This window comes from Carcharhinus amblyrhynchos, chromosome 24 (genome assembly GCF_965287045.1).
Source record: "Carcharhinus amblyrhynchos chromosome 24, sCarAmb.v2.hapA, whole genome shotgun sequence".
NCBI classification, from domain to species: domain Eukaryota; kingdom Metazoa; phylum Chordata; class Chondrichthyes; order Carcharhiniformes; family Carcharhinidae; genus Carcharhinus; species Carcharhinus amblyrhynchos.
Genome location: NC_137347.1, coordinates 29161393 through 29175972, shown reverse-complemented (window position 1 = coordinate 29175972; position 14580 = coordinate 29161393). Strand labels below are relative to the sequence as shown.

General features: G+C 40.4%; 1 long non-coding RNA gene across 1 annotated transcript in view; it reads left to right on the top strand.

Moving 5' to 3' along the window:
- The window catches only part of LOC145357874 (uncharacterized), a 49937-nt gene extending 36091 nt beyond the window's left edge, over window positions 1-13846 (top strand). The window contains exons 2-3 of the long non-coding RNA XR_013889381.1: window positions 8814-8947; window positions 13591-13846. This is a non-coding gene — a long non-coding RNA (uncharacterized LOC145357874). The remainder of the gene's footprint in view (window positions 1-8813; window positions 8948-13590) is intronic.
- Window positions 13847-14580: the final 734 nt, after the last annotated feature.

Sequence of the window (14580 nt, the reverse complement as noted above, 5' to 3'; positions counted from 1 at the left end):
GATTTGTCCTGCTTTTCATACACAGGACATATCTGAACAATGTTCCACATTGCCAGGTTGATGCCAGTGTTGTAACTGTACTAGAGCAGCTTTACCAGGGGCACAGTAAGTTCTGGAGCACAAGTCTTCAGTACTATTGCCAGAATATTGTCAGGGCCCATAGGCTTTGCAGTTTCCAATGCCTTCATCCGTTTCTTGAAGTGAATCAAACTGATTGAAGACTGGCATCTGTGATGCTGGGGTCCTCTGAAGAAGGTAGACATGGATCATCCACTTGGCAATTATGGCTGAAGAATGCTTCAGCTTTTTCTTTTACACTGATGTGGGGAAGTGGTGGGAGTCCCCTTGTTCAAAGTGTTAACGTGCAGGTTCAGTCAGCAGTTAAGAAGGCAAATGCAATGTTAGCATTCATGTCAAGAGGGCTAGAATACAAGAACAGGGATATACTTCTGAGGCTGTGCAAGGTTTTGGTCAGACCCCATTTGGAGAATTGTGAGCGGTTTTGGGCCCCGTATTTAAGGAAGGATGCGTTGGCCTTGGAAAGTGTCCAGCGGAGGTTCACAAGAATGATCCCTGGAATGAAGTGAATTTGTTTCAATGTGAAAAATGTAACAGGTAAGACAGATGAACTTAGAACTTGTGTTAGTACTTGGAACTATGATGTTGTTGCCATTACAGAAACTTGGTTAAGGGAAGGACAAGATTGGCAGCTTAACATTCCAGGATACAAATGCTTCATTGGGATAGAGGGGATGTAAAAGGGGTGGGGGAATTGCACCACTGGATAAGGAGAATATCACAGCTGTACTGCTGGAGGACACATCGGAGGGCTCGTACAGCAAGGCAATATGGGTAGAGTTCAGGAATGGAAAGGGTATAGTCACAATGTTGGGACTTTACTATCGGCCTCCCAACAACCAGCAGGAGATAGAGGAGCAGATATTGGCAAGATGTAAAAATAACAGGGTTGTTGTGGTGGGAGATTTTAACTTCCACCATATTGACTGGAACTCACTTAGTGCGAGGGGCATAGATGGGGCAAAGTTTGTAAGGAACATCTAGGAGGCTTCGTGAAACAGTATGTAGATAATCCAGCTAGGGAAGGGGCCGTACTGGACCTGGTATCGGGGAAAGAGCCTGGCCAGGTGGTCGAAGTTTCGGTAGGGGAGCAGTTCGGGAACAATGACTACAATTCAGTAAGCTTTAAGGTACTGATGGACGAGGATAAGTGTAGTCCTCAAGTGAAGGTGCTAAATTGGGGGAAGGCTAATTACAACAATATTAGACAGGAACTGAAGAATATAGATTGGGGGAATATGTTTGAGGGCAAATCAAACATCTGGCATGTGGGAGGCTTTCGAGTGGATGTTGATAGGAATTCAGGACCAGCACATTCCTGTAAGGATGAAGAATAAGTATGGAAAGTTTCAGGAGTCTTGGATAACGAGAGATATTATGAGCTTAGTCAAAGAGAGAAAGGGAGCATTTGTCAAGGCGAGGATGTTGGGAATACATGAAACAAATGTGGAATACGTGGAAAGTAGAAAGAACATGGTTGGCATGGATTGGCTGGGCTGAAGGGTCTGTTTCTGTGCTGTGTTGCTCTATGACTAAACTGAAACAAAGAGTAAGGAGGGCTAAAAAAGGTTACGAGAAGTTATTGGCCAGCAGGATTAAGGAAAATCCCAAGCGTTTTTCTACATATATATAAAGAGCACGAGGGTAGCCAGCAAGAGGACTGGCCCACTCAAGGACAGGGGAGGGAATCTGTGCGTGGAGCCAGAGGAACTGGGCAAGGTATTAAATGAGTACTTTGCATCAGCATTCGCCAAAGAGGAGGACTTGGTGGATGATGAGTCTGGGAAAGGGTGTGTAGATAGTTTGAATCATGTTGAGATCAAAAAGGAGGAGGTATTGGGAATCTTGAGAAACATTAAGATTGGCTAGTCCCCAGGGCCTGATGGGATATACCCTAAAATACTGAAAGAAGCAAAGGAGGAAATTGCTGGGGCCTTGAAAGAAATCTTTGTATCCTCACTGGCTGTAGGGGAGGTCCTAAAAGATTGGAGAATAGTCCGTGTTGTTCCTTTGTTTAAGAAGGCTAGCAAGGATAATCCAGGTACTTATAAGCGGGTGAACCTAATGTCAGTGGTAGGGAAATTATTGGAGAGGATTCTTCGAGACAGGATTTATTCCCATTTGGAAATAAGTGGACATGCTAGCGAGAGGCAACATAGTTTTGTGAAGGGGAAGTTGTGTCTCACTAACTTGATCAAATTTTTTGAGAAAATAACGAAGATGATTGATGAGGGTAGTTCACTGGATGTTGTCTACATGGACTTTAGTAAGGCCTTTGACATGGTCTCTCATGGCAGCCTGGTGCAGAAGCTGAAGTCGCATGGGATCAGAGGTGAGCTGGCAAGATGGATACAGAACTGGTAAGATCATAAAAGACAGAGATTGGCAGTGGAAGGGTGCATTTCTGAATGGAGGACTGCAACAAGTGATGTTTCTCGGGGATCAGTGCTGGGACCTTTGCAGTTTGTAATATATATACATTTGATTTGGAGGAAAATGTAACTAGTTTGATTAGTAAGTTTGCAGAAAGGATGGTGGAATTGCAGATAGTGATGAGGACCATCAGGATATGGCAGGATATAGATTGATTGGAGACTTGGGTGGAGAGATGGCGGATAGTTTGATCTGGACAAATGTTTGGCATGTCTAATACAAGTGGAAAAATACAGTAAATGGTAGAACCTTTAAGAGTATTGATAGGCAGAGGGATCTGGGTGTACACGTACACAGGTCACAAAGTGGCAATGCAGGTGGAGAAGATAGTGAAGAAGGCATAAGGCATCCGTACTGTATTATGGGAACTGGGTTGGGGCTGGGAAGGAAAGTGGTGCGCTAGCTACCCATCATATTTCACAAAATCACAGAATTGTTACTGTGCAGAAGGAGACCATTTGGCCCATCATGTCAGCACCAGCCCTCCAAACGAACATCATGGCTTTATGCTATTCCCCTGCCTTTACTCAGAACCCTGCACATTGTTTCTATTCAAACAATCATCTAATCACCTCTTGAATACTTTAATTGAACCTGCCTCAGTCACACTTCCATGCAGTGCATTCCAGGCTCAAATCACTTGTGTGAAAATGCTTTTTCTCACATCACATTTGCTTCTTTTGCAAATCACTTTAGTCCAATGCCCTCTTGTTCTTGATCCTTTTTTTGAGTGGGAACAGTTTCTCCCTGTCTGCACTGTCCAGCCTCCTCATGATTTTGAAAATCTATATCAAATCTCCTCTCAATCCTCTTCTGCCCAAATAGAATGTCTCCAATCTATCCCCATAACTGAAGTTTCTCATCTCTGGAACCATTCCTGCAAACCTTTACTGCAGTCTCTCCAATGCTTTCATACCCTCCCTTTTGTGTTGTGTCTAGAACTGTACACAATATTCCAACTGAGATCTAATTAATGTCTTGTATAGGTTCAGCATAAACTCTTTGCTCTTCTATGCCCCTATTAATAAAGCCCAGAATATTATATGTTTTTTAACTGCTTTCTCCACTTGTCCTGCCACCTTTTATGAAAACAAGACCATCTTTCCTTTATTGCAAATTGATACACTCCAAACATACTTAATTGTCTGTAAAGCATTTGGGGATAAGCTGAAGTGGTGAAAATTAGAGTATAAAGAATTGTTCTTTCTTTTTATGTGGCTTTTAGCCTTTCATCAAATTTTTTTTGCAAAAATATAAGAATGTCCAAAATTCTGGAAACAGTTTGTAATATTAAGATTCAGGCACAATTCTGTTGGTTACAAGATCAATGAATAACCAGGAGTGAGTTACAGGCTGGAATCTAATTAAGAGGTGCAAGTGATTTACATATACAATACAAATCCTTGGGAGAATCTAAAGAAGAGGGTTTGGAAGGTTTACAGAAAGTGAATAATTAGGACTAATTTACAGTTGTGAATCTAGTAATGACGAAACTGGATTTCTGTATTTTTTCAATGTCTTTAGATAGCATTGTTCTGATTTAAACATGGCTTCAGCTAGCTGTGTCTTTAAAGGAATCACTTACAATGGTGAAGCACTCAGTACAATCCACATATGCAATGAGAGTCGGCTAGCCTTCTTTGTGTATGCTTCTGCCTGTAGTCAGAAATTTAATTAGGTGAAACAGGAAATGGGGACATAGTACTTGAAATGACTGTGCTGGTTATCAGAATGGTGAAAAATATGTTTTATAAAAGGATATTTTATCCAAGTGTGGAGTTATGCTATTCTTAATTTTTGCACTTCATTTTCTTGCTGTGTTTCTTTTGATTTGATGTGGGTATGCCAGCGTTGGTGTTGTCAGACTTTTTACTGTTTTTCTTGATTTGCCAGAGTCATATAGAAAGATCAGAAACCAAGGAGGAGTAACAGGCTAGAATCTTATCAGGGATAGGGTTCTGTTCATATATAGAAAAATGGATACCCTAGAGGAGATACAGGCAGGGAAGGGGCTTGGAATTGTCCGTACACAGAATAACAGTGATTGAGTACAGGTTGGAATTGAATCGGGGATTAAATGCTTTACGCGTAGAATGAAAGATTACTTGATGAAGAGGTTGAAAGTGAGACTGTGTGGTTGGTTGAAATGATTATATTGGTTAAATTTAGGGTCGTGGCTGCAATTTATGTGACAAAGAAAAAATTTCAAATTGAAGGTAGTAATCTACGCTGACTGTGCTTTGAGCTGTAAATACGTGTGTGCTTTTCCATAGTGCTCCCTGGGCTGTACTTTAACAAATCCCACAAAGGGACCAAGGTCAGCTGAGAGAGATTGACTTGTTTAAAGCCCTCCTTCCCGTTGTTTATAATTGGCCAGAGCTAGGGAAGGGAGTGCTGCTGTACACATCATACGTTTGAAAACGAATAGAATTCATTTTATTCCACAGTTGCTGTTTTAATCCAGATAGCAGTGAAAATCTCAGGGGAATTTACCCAGTATAGAGGGAAGAAATTTGATCAGACATCACCTCAGGATATTGGTGTGATTCGCAAGAATTAATTCCAAATGAAAAATGCATTGTAAGAATATAATATAAGAACATAAGAAATAGGAGCAGGAGTAGGCCATCGAGCCCTTCAAGCCTGCTTCGTCATTCAATGAGATCATGGCTGATCTGAAGTGGATCAGTTCCACTTTCCCACTTTCTCCCTATAACCCTTAATTCCCTGGTTTATCAGAAATCTATCTACCCGTGACTTAAATATATTCAACAAGGTAGCTTCCACCACTTCAATGGGTAGAGAATTCCAGAGATTCACCACCCTTTGAGTGCAGTAGTTCCTCCTCAACTCCATTCTAAACTGACCCTCCCCCCCCTCCCTTATTTTGAGACTGTGCCCTCTAGTTCTGTTTTCCTTTCTAAGCAGGAAGAATCTTTCTACCTCTACCCTATCTAGCCCCTTCATTATCTTATATGTCTCTATAAGATCCCCCCTCAGCCTTCTAAACTCTAATGAGTACAGGCCCAGTCTATTCAATCTCTCTTCATAAGCTAACCCCCTCATCTCTGGTATCAGCCTGGTGAACCTTCTCTGTACTCCATCCAAGGCCAATATATCCTTTCGCAAATAAAGAAGTTCTTTGTCAGAAGTTCCTTGTCAGAAGTTCTTTGGTGTAAATACAAATATAAGGTGTGAATCTTGCTTGGTTTGGGCACCTCAAGGCACATGTCATTCCTTAGATGTTTTCCCACAACCCTTCAGCTCAAAATTCCTTTGTATCACGAATTTCACAAACATGCAGAGGCAGACTCACACTTTTGGGGACCCTGCACTCTGCTTCCATGCCAAGGCCCTCCCATGATATCACTCCCCATCCCCCATGATAGTGTGCATCATCCTGGTGATGTCAAGAACCACCCACTAGTGATGTCAAATCCCACCACAAATGATGTCAAGCCTTGTCCCCAGTTGACATCATTGTTCTCCTGACCACGTCCAACCTCAGCTCACACAATGCAAGGCATAAAAATATGGAAAAGTACACAAATTACTGCTTTTTACCTAATGAAAACAAGCCTGTAACTAATTAATTTGAATCATAATACAGGGGAGGCGATAGCCCAATTGTGTTATCGTTCGACTATTAATCCAGAAACTCAGCTAATGCTCTGGGACCCAGATTCAAATCTTGCCACTGCAGATGGTGAAATTTGAATTGAGTAAAAAATATTTGAAATTAAGAATCTACTGATCATGGTGAAACCATTGTCAACTTTTGGAAAAACTCATCTGGCTTGCTAATGTCCTTTAGGTAAGGAAATCTGCTATCCATACCTGGTCTACACTACATTTGGCTCCAGAGCCATAGCAATGTGGTGGACTCTCAACTGCCCTTGGGCAACTACAGATGGGCAATAAAGGCTGGCCTAGCCTACAACAGCCATGTCCCGTGAATGGATAAAGCCACAGGTAACCAAAAAGTACAAGTACACAAGTCACTGCTCACTGCTTCAATGTTTTAGTGTTTTGTAACTGACAAAAACAAGCTTGTAATTGATTCATTCAAATTCAAATCCACAATGCAAGCTGCAAAAACACAAATGACAAACAATTGCCTAACTGCTTTAGTGCTTTTTAACTCATGAAAACAAGTCTGTAATTGATCAATTGAAATCCAAGCCTACCTGTTGTCAGCTTGGTGGTAGAGATGGTCAATAGCTGTGTGTCTTGAGGCAAGCGAACATTGAACTGGCCAAAGAGCTACAAGATGGAGAAATCAGCTGATGTTACAATTGCAACACAGCACAGGTCAGTGCAGGATAGAATGAGCCAGAAAAATTCCAATGCAGGAACAAATAGCCCAATCAAGTGGAGCCCAGTCAGTCCAAGTCCAATATCAGTGGATTTGCAGACTACTGTCTGGCAGGATTCCATTCTTTGTCCAAAAGAGACTTTCTGAAGGTCAGTGTTGAGAGTGGGGGAATGGTGGTTACTCACCAGTTATAACTGTCTGCTTGTGACAGCCAGGATACTAGATCAACAAATAGTGGTCCCATTTGAACAACTGAATGAAGAGGGGCATATTTTTAATATTTTCTTGGTATCAGTTGTTTGCAATCCATGGCAATTTAGACAGTATTTCTTCTGCACTCTTTCTTCACAAAATCATCAATAACATCATCATATGTAGAATGCATTTTCAATTATTAATATTGCTGAACTTGTCAAATATTCCTGACTCATCATACTTCGCAGATAATTTGAACTCCTTTCAACACAGAGAAAGAATGTGCACCAGAAGGACTTGTGACAGGTATTTTTAAAAATACTTTCAGAATGGATTCCCCATTTGGAAAGGTTGTCTCCAAACTATCACATACAAATCTGTACAAATCAGCTGGTGATCTCAAAGTATAGAGCCCTTCATTATCAATGAAATGAATGAATTATTTCATTTCATCTTCAAAAAGATTTGTGTCTGTCCTCCCCAGGAGAATTCAATTCATTTCTTATTGTTTTTAGCATTGTCACCAAAATTCTGTTGAAAACAGAGAAAATAATTCAACAGTTTTCTTCAGAGATTCACTTCTAATCTGTAATTGCACCATTACTGTATCACAAATAACAGTGACAGTCTCCAATGATGGTCTTCTCTTTCTCTTTTAAAGTGATTTAATTGTGTCTAATTTCATCAGAAAAATAACATCTTGCATCTTATATATTTCTCATTATCAGAAGGCTCCGGGTCACTGTCTGTGTAGAGTTTACACATTGTACTCATGTTTGTGTGGTTTTCTCTGTGTTCTCTGGTTTCTACCCACACTCCAAAGATGTGCAGGTTAGATTGATTGATCATGCTAAAATTGCTCCTTAGTGTCAGGGGGATTAGTAGAGTAAATGCATGGGGTTGCAGGCCTGGTTCAGAGTTGTTGTTGTTGTTGTTGTTGTTGTTGTTGTTGTTGTTGTAGGCTGCATGGGCCAAATAGCTGCCTTTTGCACTGTAGTGATTCTATGAAAGTCATTTCAAACTTCCATGATAAGAGTTAGAACTAGGACTAACAACTGTGAAGCATACAATAAAGTTGTATCAACATTTTGCTTCAATTTGCTGACAGCTTTATTTCTTTGAAGTAAGCAGTTCCACAAGACAACAAAACTACAATATTGTACCTTTCAGGCCTCTCTGCTAAGAGTTTTTTTTCAGCTTTCATATGTGGCTTCTCTGAATTCAGTGTGCCTATGTCAAATAAGCATTCCTTTATATCAACAAAGTTCAGTTTCAATATTGTGGTTGGGAAGACCACCATTTTATCACACAGAACCTACAATGATTTTGTCACTATAATGGTAGAGTGGCTCAGAAAACAATTTACTAATGAAGTTAAAGCCAAATACTATTCCATAATAGTTGATTCAACACCAGATATGTGTCATCTGGACCAATTAATCTTAATTTTAAGATATGTGACCAGCAACGATGAAGTTGTAGAGCAATTTCTCTGTTTTGTCCAGCTACAATCACACAGTTCTGAGCATCTGGAGATAACTGTTTTGGAAATCATTACAAATATTAGGTTTGGCCATCAGAAATTTCTGTGGGCAAATCTTTGGACAATGCCACAATTATGACAGGAAAATATTCTGGTCTACAAGCAAGATTGAACAATGCAAGGTCTTGTGCATTATTCATCCCATGTTCCAATCATTCCTTGAATTTAATTTGCAATACAGCAGCTGAATCATATGAGGCAGCTGTACATTTTTTGACTTTGTTCAAAACTTGTATGCCTTTTTTTCAGTTTCCATTCATCATGGAATATGCTGCAAACACGCATGGAACATTTGATGACATCAGGTGGTCTGGTCTGGTCATGCAGATGCTTGGGACTTCCTTTAAGAAGACATGATGAGTCATCGGTGTCAAGTTGAAGAGGTAATTTTTTTTAGACTGCCTTGAATATATCAGTGAATTTGATAAGCTCCTCAAAGAGCTTCAAATGCTCAAGATCCTGATCAAGATGAATGCACTCTCGCTCTCTCTCATGTACAATAGCAGCACCCACCTCTGATGTGTCATTGTTGGAGGGCCTCCTATTGGCCCTCCAACTTCAGGACTCCACTCACTGTCCTCAATTGGATCCTCAATCACTAATTTGTCCAACAAAGAAAAATCACGTTGAGCATCTAATTCTGACATGCTGTGGAGTTATGGACCTGGCATCCTAATATCCGATTCCTGCCTGCAGAGGGAAAACCTAGCACCAGGGATCTTGGTGAACAACTGGACCAATAGTCTATTTTTTTTACTCAATAAGATTTGTAGATAGAGAATAAAACAAAGGAGGAATGAAAAGGGAAATAGAATTAATTAGAATCAAATCAGGTAAAAAAAAAAGAAATTGAATGAAGAAAGAAGAGAAAAGAGATGCAGATAGAGTAGAATGAAAATAAATTTACCTTTTTTTTTAATTGACAACAACAATTTACCACATGCAGGAGTGAAGCTGAACACCATATATTATTCCCTTCCTTGGATAAAGAGTTTGCTTAACATTGCATTCAAAACTGTCATGTTGTTAAAAGTGTATTTACACTTTTAATTGCCAGGCTTAATTTCCTCTGGTGAATTTAGTGGGAAATTAAAGTGCAAATCCAGAAAATTCTTAGAAATAATAAGGCTAAGGATGAAATGTGATTGTGTGAAACAAATGGCTGGGCAACATAAATCAACCAACAACTTCTTGAAATTTGCAACTGATGTCTTTTTAATCCCCTGAACTTCCTAGTCAATTTGAACATTAAAATTGCATACAGCATTAACATTCCATTAATTTTCGAGCAGGATCTAGTCCTGATGAGTTTCAGTAAAGACTTAATATTAATGTTCTCTATAAGCCGTGCAACAACACACAAAGTACCATGTAGGCTGCTCGTTAATTGTCCCTTTTTCGATACTGCACATGCGCAACAGTACAAAAAAATTAAAGGTAGAGTCAAAAAGAACAGGCTGCGCACAATGGAAAACTTAGGACATTGGTTAAGACCCTTAACCGAAAAGACCTATCTCATCCAGGAGAAATAATAAACATTTTCCCCCATTTGTGTTGCATATTGTTCTGTGGCAGGTTCTGAATGCCCCAGTCTGGCATTTTTCTTGTCATTGTTATATGCACTGAGCAGTGAATTGTGGAGTCTTTATTGGCAAGGATCACTGTCGTGATGGCCTTGCTGGTGGGATGGAGGCTATTGAAGCCGCCAAGTGGTTGGGGGCAGGGGGCACTGCCCTCTGGGCACAGGGCAGTATCAAAAGATGGGGTTTGAAAGGGCAGGGCCTGAAGAGAGTCAGGGGGAACTGCCTACTGTACCCAAGGGGCACTGCCCAACGCTGCCCGAACCACTCGGGAAGCTTCAATGGCTCCAGTCCCAGTGGCAAGGCCTTCAAATCTGGTCCCCTTTGGACCAGATCCTCGCCGCAGAGGACTTCAACTGGCAAGGTAGGGAAGGGAAGTGATCCCAGACAATTATGGGACAGTCAATATCGTGAGAAGTGGGAAATACAACGCAAACCCAATTTTTCACCTCTGGCTCATTTCCCACCCCGCTACACTACTTGAGCAGTGCAGCGGATGGAAACCACCCCCCCACCCCCCCGCCTCCATATATTTCTATGATATTATCCAACTGATTGTTACACATCTTTTAAATAAAACATATGAGTCAGGGCCTTTCAAAGATCACACACAATAAATGCTCTGTCATTTAACAATATTCTGATAATTTGTTGCAGTTAATGTTTCAGACTTTGACCAATTTCAACCGCTCTTTCATTGTCACTGGGTCAAAACCCTACAACTCCCTACCCATCAGAATTGTGGGAGCACTTGAACCACACCAGTTGCAGTGTTCCAAGAAGAAGGTTCATCACCACCATTTCAAAAGTAACCAGGGATTGGGCAATAATTGCCAGCAGTTACCACAACCTGGGAATAGCTTTTCTTAAACACATGAAGATTGTTCTGGATTTTCACTGAGTTAGGGTGACTTGACAGCCCTTCCAATTCTGGAATTCCCAGCCCCATTCCCACGGTTTCCAATTTTCAGAAGTACCATTTCAGGTCAAACTTCAGGTACAAGGTTTGACCTGAACCTGAAGGCTGGTTCAGGTCAAAAGCCTGCAAAGCAAAATAAGAGGCATTACAAGTCAGTTTGACCCCAACATATTTCAATAATTAATCTGTTTATTGTGTTTGATTAAGCTCTGACGCATGCGCCTTTAAGCACTAGATATGCTGAGAAATAAATGCAACTATCCATTTTTAAAAAATATTTTCATGCATTCTTAAAGTTACAAAACTAATGCTAGTAGAGCAGGCAGTCCCAAATTTATCACCTTGTTCCAAAAACCAAATTCAAATTGAATCAAATGCATGGTCCCACAAGAAGGTCAAACAAGATCCAACTGACAAGGTAAGGCTTTACACTCCATTTTGAACTTGATCCGCGCTTGATTTCAGCCAAAAAGCCGAGTAGATAAGCAAAGAAATAAATGCAATTACTCCATTTTTTTTTTCCATGCCTAGAGTTGAGAGCTAGCCCTTCCATTCCCACTTGCTCTACAGTCATTAAAGAAAGCTCAAGATCCTTATAGGCCACTTCTCATGAGTGTTGCTGCTCTGATTTACTATGGATGATCACAGTGAACAAGGTAATAGAAATTAGATACTTTTTTCAAAACACCAGATGCCAGTTTATTTATCAAGGCTGGCCTATTATCCTACCTCTTATCTCAAGGCTATCTTGGCTATCTTGTTTCATCATGTGGCTGCAAAAATATATTACCAGACATGAATCACGCATCCTGCAGTTTCAGCAAAACCCAACAAACATAATCAGTTATATTGTGCCCTGACACATTAAACCTTAAAGCATTCTGGGAATTAGTAACTTTAATCGTTTAACTATTTCTAACAGTAAAAATTCATCAGCAATTTATAAGTAAAACGAAAGCAAAACATTAAGCATATGAGGTTAAACCAAATCCTATAAAAATGAATGTAAACACGTCTAGGATATTTTAAAGTCCTGACTGCAAGCACTACTGACAATTTTCACTTCCATTTGCCAGTGTTGAGGGTTCACCATCGGGATATTGTTCCCTGCCTTTGATGTGATAATCTCCATCTAATTTGTATTGCAGTAATGGTTCTGAGGCGAGGTCTCTACTATAAACATACTGTAAAAGAAACTTAGAATCCAACATCCAAAATATCAGAAGCCCTTGACTATAATATAACAAACTTTAAACAATAAAAAGATCTTTCAAATTAGCTTTTTTTAATGCTAAACCTTAATTTCAGATGGCTATTTTGTGAGATGCAAGTTTTAATTTCTGCAGATTAATTGTGTTTAGGCTCTTTTAGCTCATGTAGTCTTGTTTTTACAAGAATCTGTAATTAAATTTCCTCACACTCAATTTGATAAATCATGATGGACACATTTGGCTCCAGCCTGGTCACATCTGCCTCGGAACTGTTAAAATTGATGGATACAAGTGCTGGACTATACAGACTGTCATCGCTGGATAGGCATGCAGCAAGTCATTTGTTTCACTGGATGCACTGTGACAACAGCTTGCCTATTTAATGGAGACAAATACTCCCTCTTCAACCATTTGTCGCTGTGGCTTCATTTAGGCTTTTTATCCTGGAGTTAATGTCTCCTCATTTTAATCTCTTTTCATACACTTCTGGAAAACACTGAGCTTGCAATCAACCTCATTTGTGAGCCCAACATAACTTGTAGTGCTTGGTGTGATAGCGAAAGGATGCATTTCTCTATGAAACACCTTGAGGTGTTCCAATAGGGATAGCACTTGTAGCATTTTCTCAAAATTTTTGCATTACTTTCCTTGTTTCCTTTGAGCTCCAAATGTATCACCCTGCATGCCCTTCCTCCTCTTACGCTCATTGTGTTGAAGTCGAGGCTCACTGTGCCTATTGTCATCTCAATGGATCATAGCCCTGAATTACTTACAGATATTTTGAACTTTTAAATAAGATGCGATTTTAAAAATGGACATACACAGACAAAAGATGGCTGAGAATGTAAATTCTAAAAAATGTAATTTGGGACTCATAGGGGAGAATTTTCCCATCCCACTTGCCACAGAAATTGTAGTGGCTGGTGGGTGGGAGGTCCATTAATCTCAGGGAGAGTTTTTCAGTCTTGGTGCGAGCCTGGCCGGAAAATCCCACCCGTAGAGTTTTACAGCACAAAAGGAAGCCCTTTGGTGCATTGTGTCTGCATTGGCTATCAAGGCACCTATCTATTCTAATCCAATTTTCTAGCATTTGGTCCATAGCCTTGTATGCAGTGATGTTTCAAGTCCTCAACTAAATTCTTCTTAAATGTTGTGAGGATTCACATTCCGACCATCCTTTCCGGCAGTGAGTTCCAGATTCTCACCACACTCTGGATGAAAAAGATTTTCCTCAAATTCCAACTTTCTGGAAAGTTCCTGTGTGGGCTATCGTCAGTTTCAAAAGAGACAATGAAATAATGCACTGTTTTTTTCAGAGTGAGACATGGCAAAGCTACAGTCAAAAAGGAAATAGGACAACTCCTTTCAGCTAATCTACAAACCAAGAATCTCCAAACCGACTGCCAGAGTCAGTTCTAGTGGAATCACCCTATTACTGGTTGCTAAGTTTCACCACCTACTTCTCTCAAAGAAGCCAAAGACTGATTCATATATCCTTGTTAACTTTGATTTTTGAATTTACTTCTCATTTCTAATCTGGTTGTATGTTTGTGAGTTTTTATTTCTCCCATGTTTTGGTAACTAATAAACTCACTCTTTCTGTAACTCAAGAAAGCCTTGTTAAAATGACTCCTTTTAAAACACAAGTACACTTGGGCTAGGAAAAGATGTCTGTGAGAGAAAGGATACTTTTTAATTAACCTTCTCATGACCAACTGCAGGGATTGAATAAAAGGGGGAGCCAGTTCATCCCTCCTCACCTGGGAACTTAACAATTTGGAGGTATCTCATCTGGAATAATAACAAATTGGGGATCCTCATGCAGGGGCCAGTCATAGCACTTCTCTCCTTTTTCAAGCCTTAAAAACTATGGAAATCATTATCTCCAACACCCAGGGTTATTCAATTGGGCAGGAGGATGACAAGCGCATCACTACCTCTCCCTAGATTAGCAGCAGAGCAGGAAGACTCTGGACAGCGTTCCAGCCCCACTGCCAATTGTGGGCCCTTAAGTGGACAATTAATGCCCATTTAAGAGCCATAACCCATCACTGCTGGCATTAACCCAGTGTTCATGTTAGATGGCAAAAGGTTATCTGGACTCAACATCAGCTCTTTTTTCTCCTTACAGATGCTGCCAGACCTGCTGAGATATTCCAGCATTTCCTCTTTTGGAAGAATTGCTTGCCTCTGATTGGCCAGCACTCTCAGCAGGAAGAGTTTCTCCACTCACAGTTCTTGATCTCAGGGTAGGCCAGCCACTCACCTGTAATGTTCCTGTATGACACAAACTGCAGTGGGCCTTC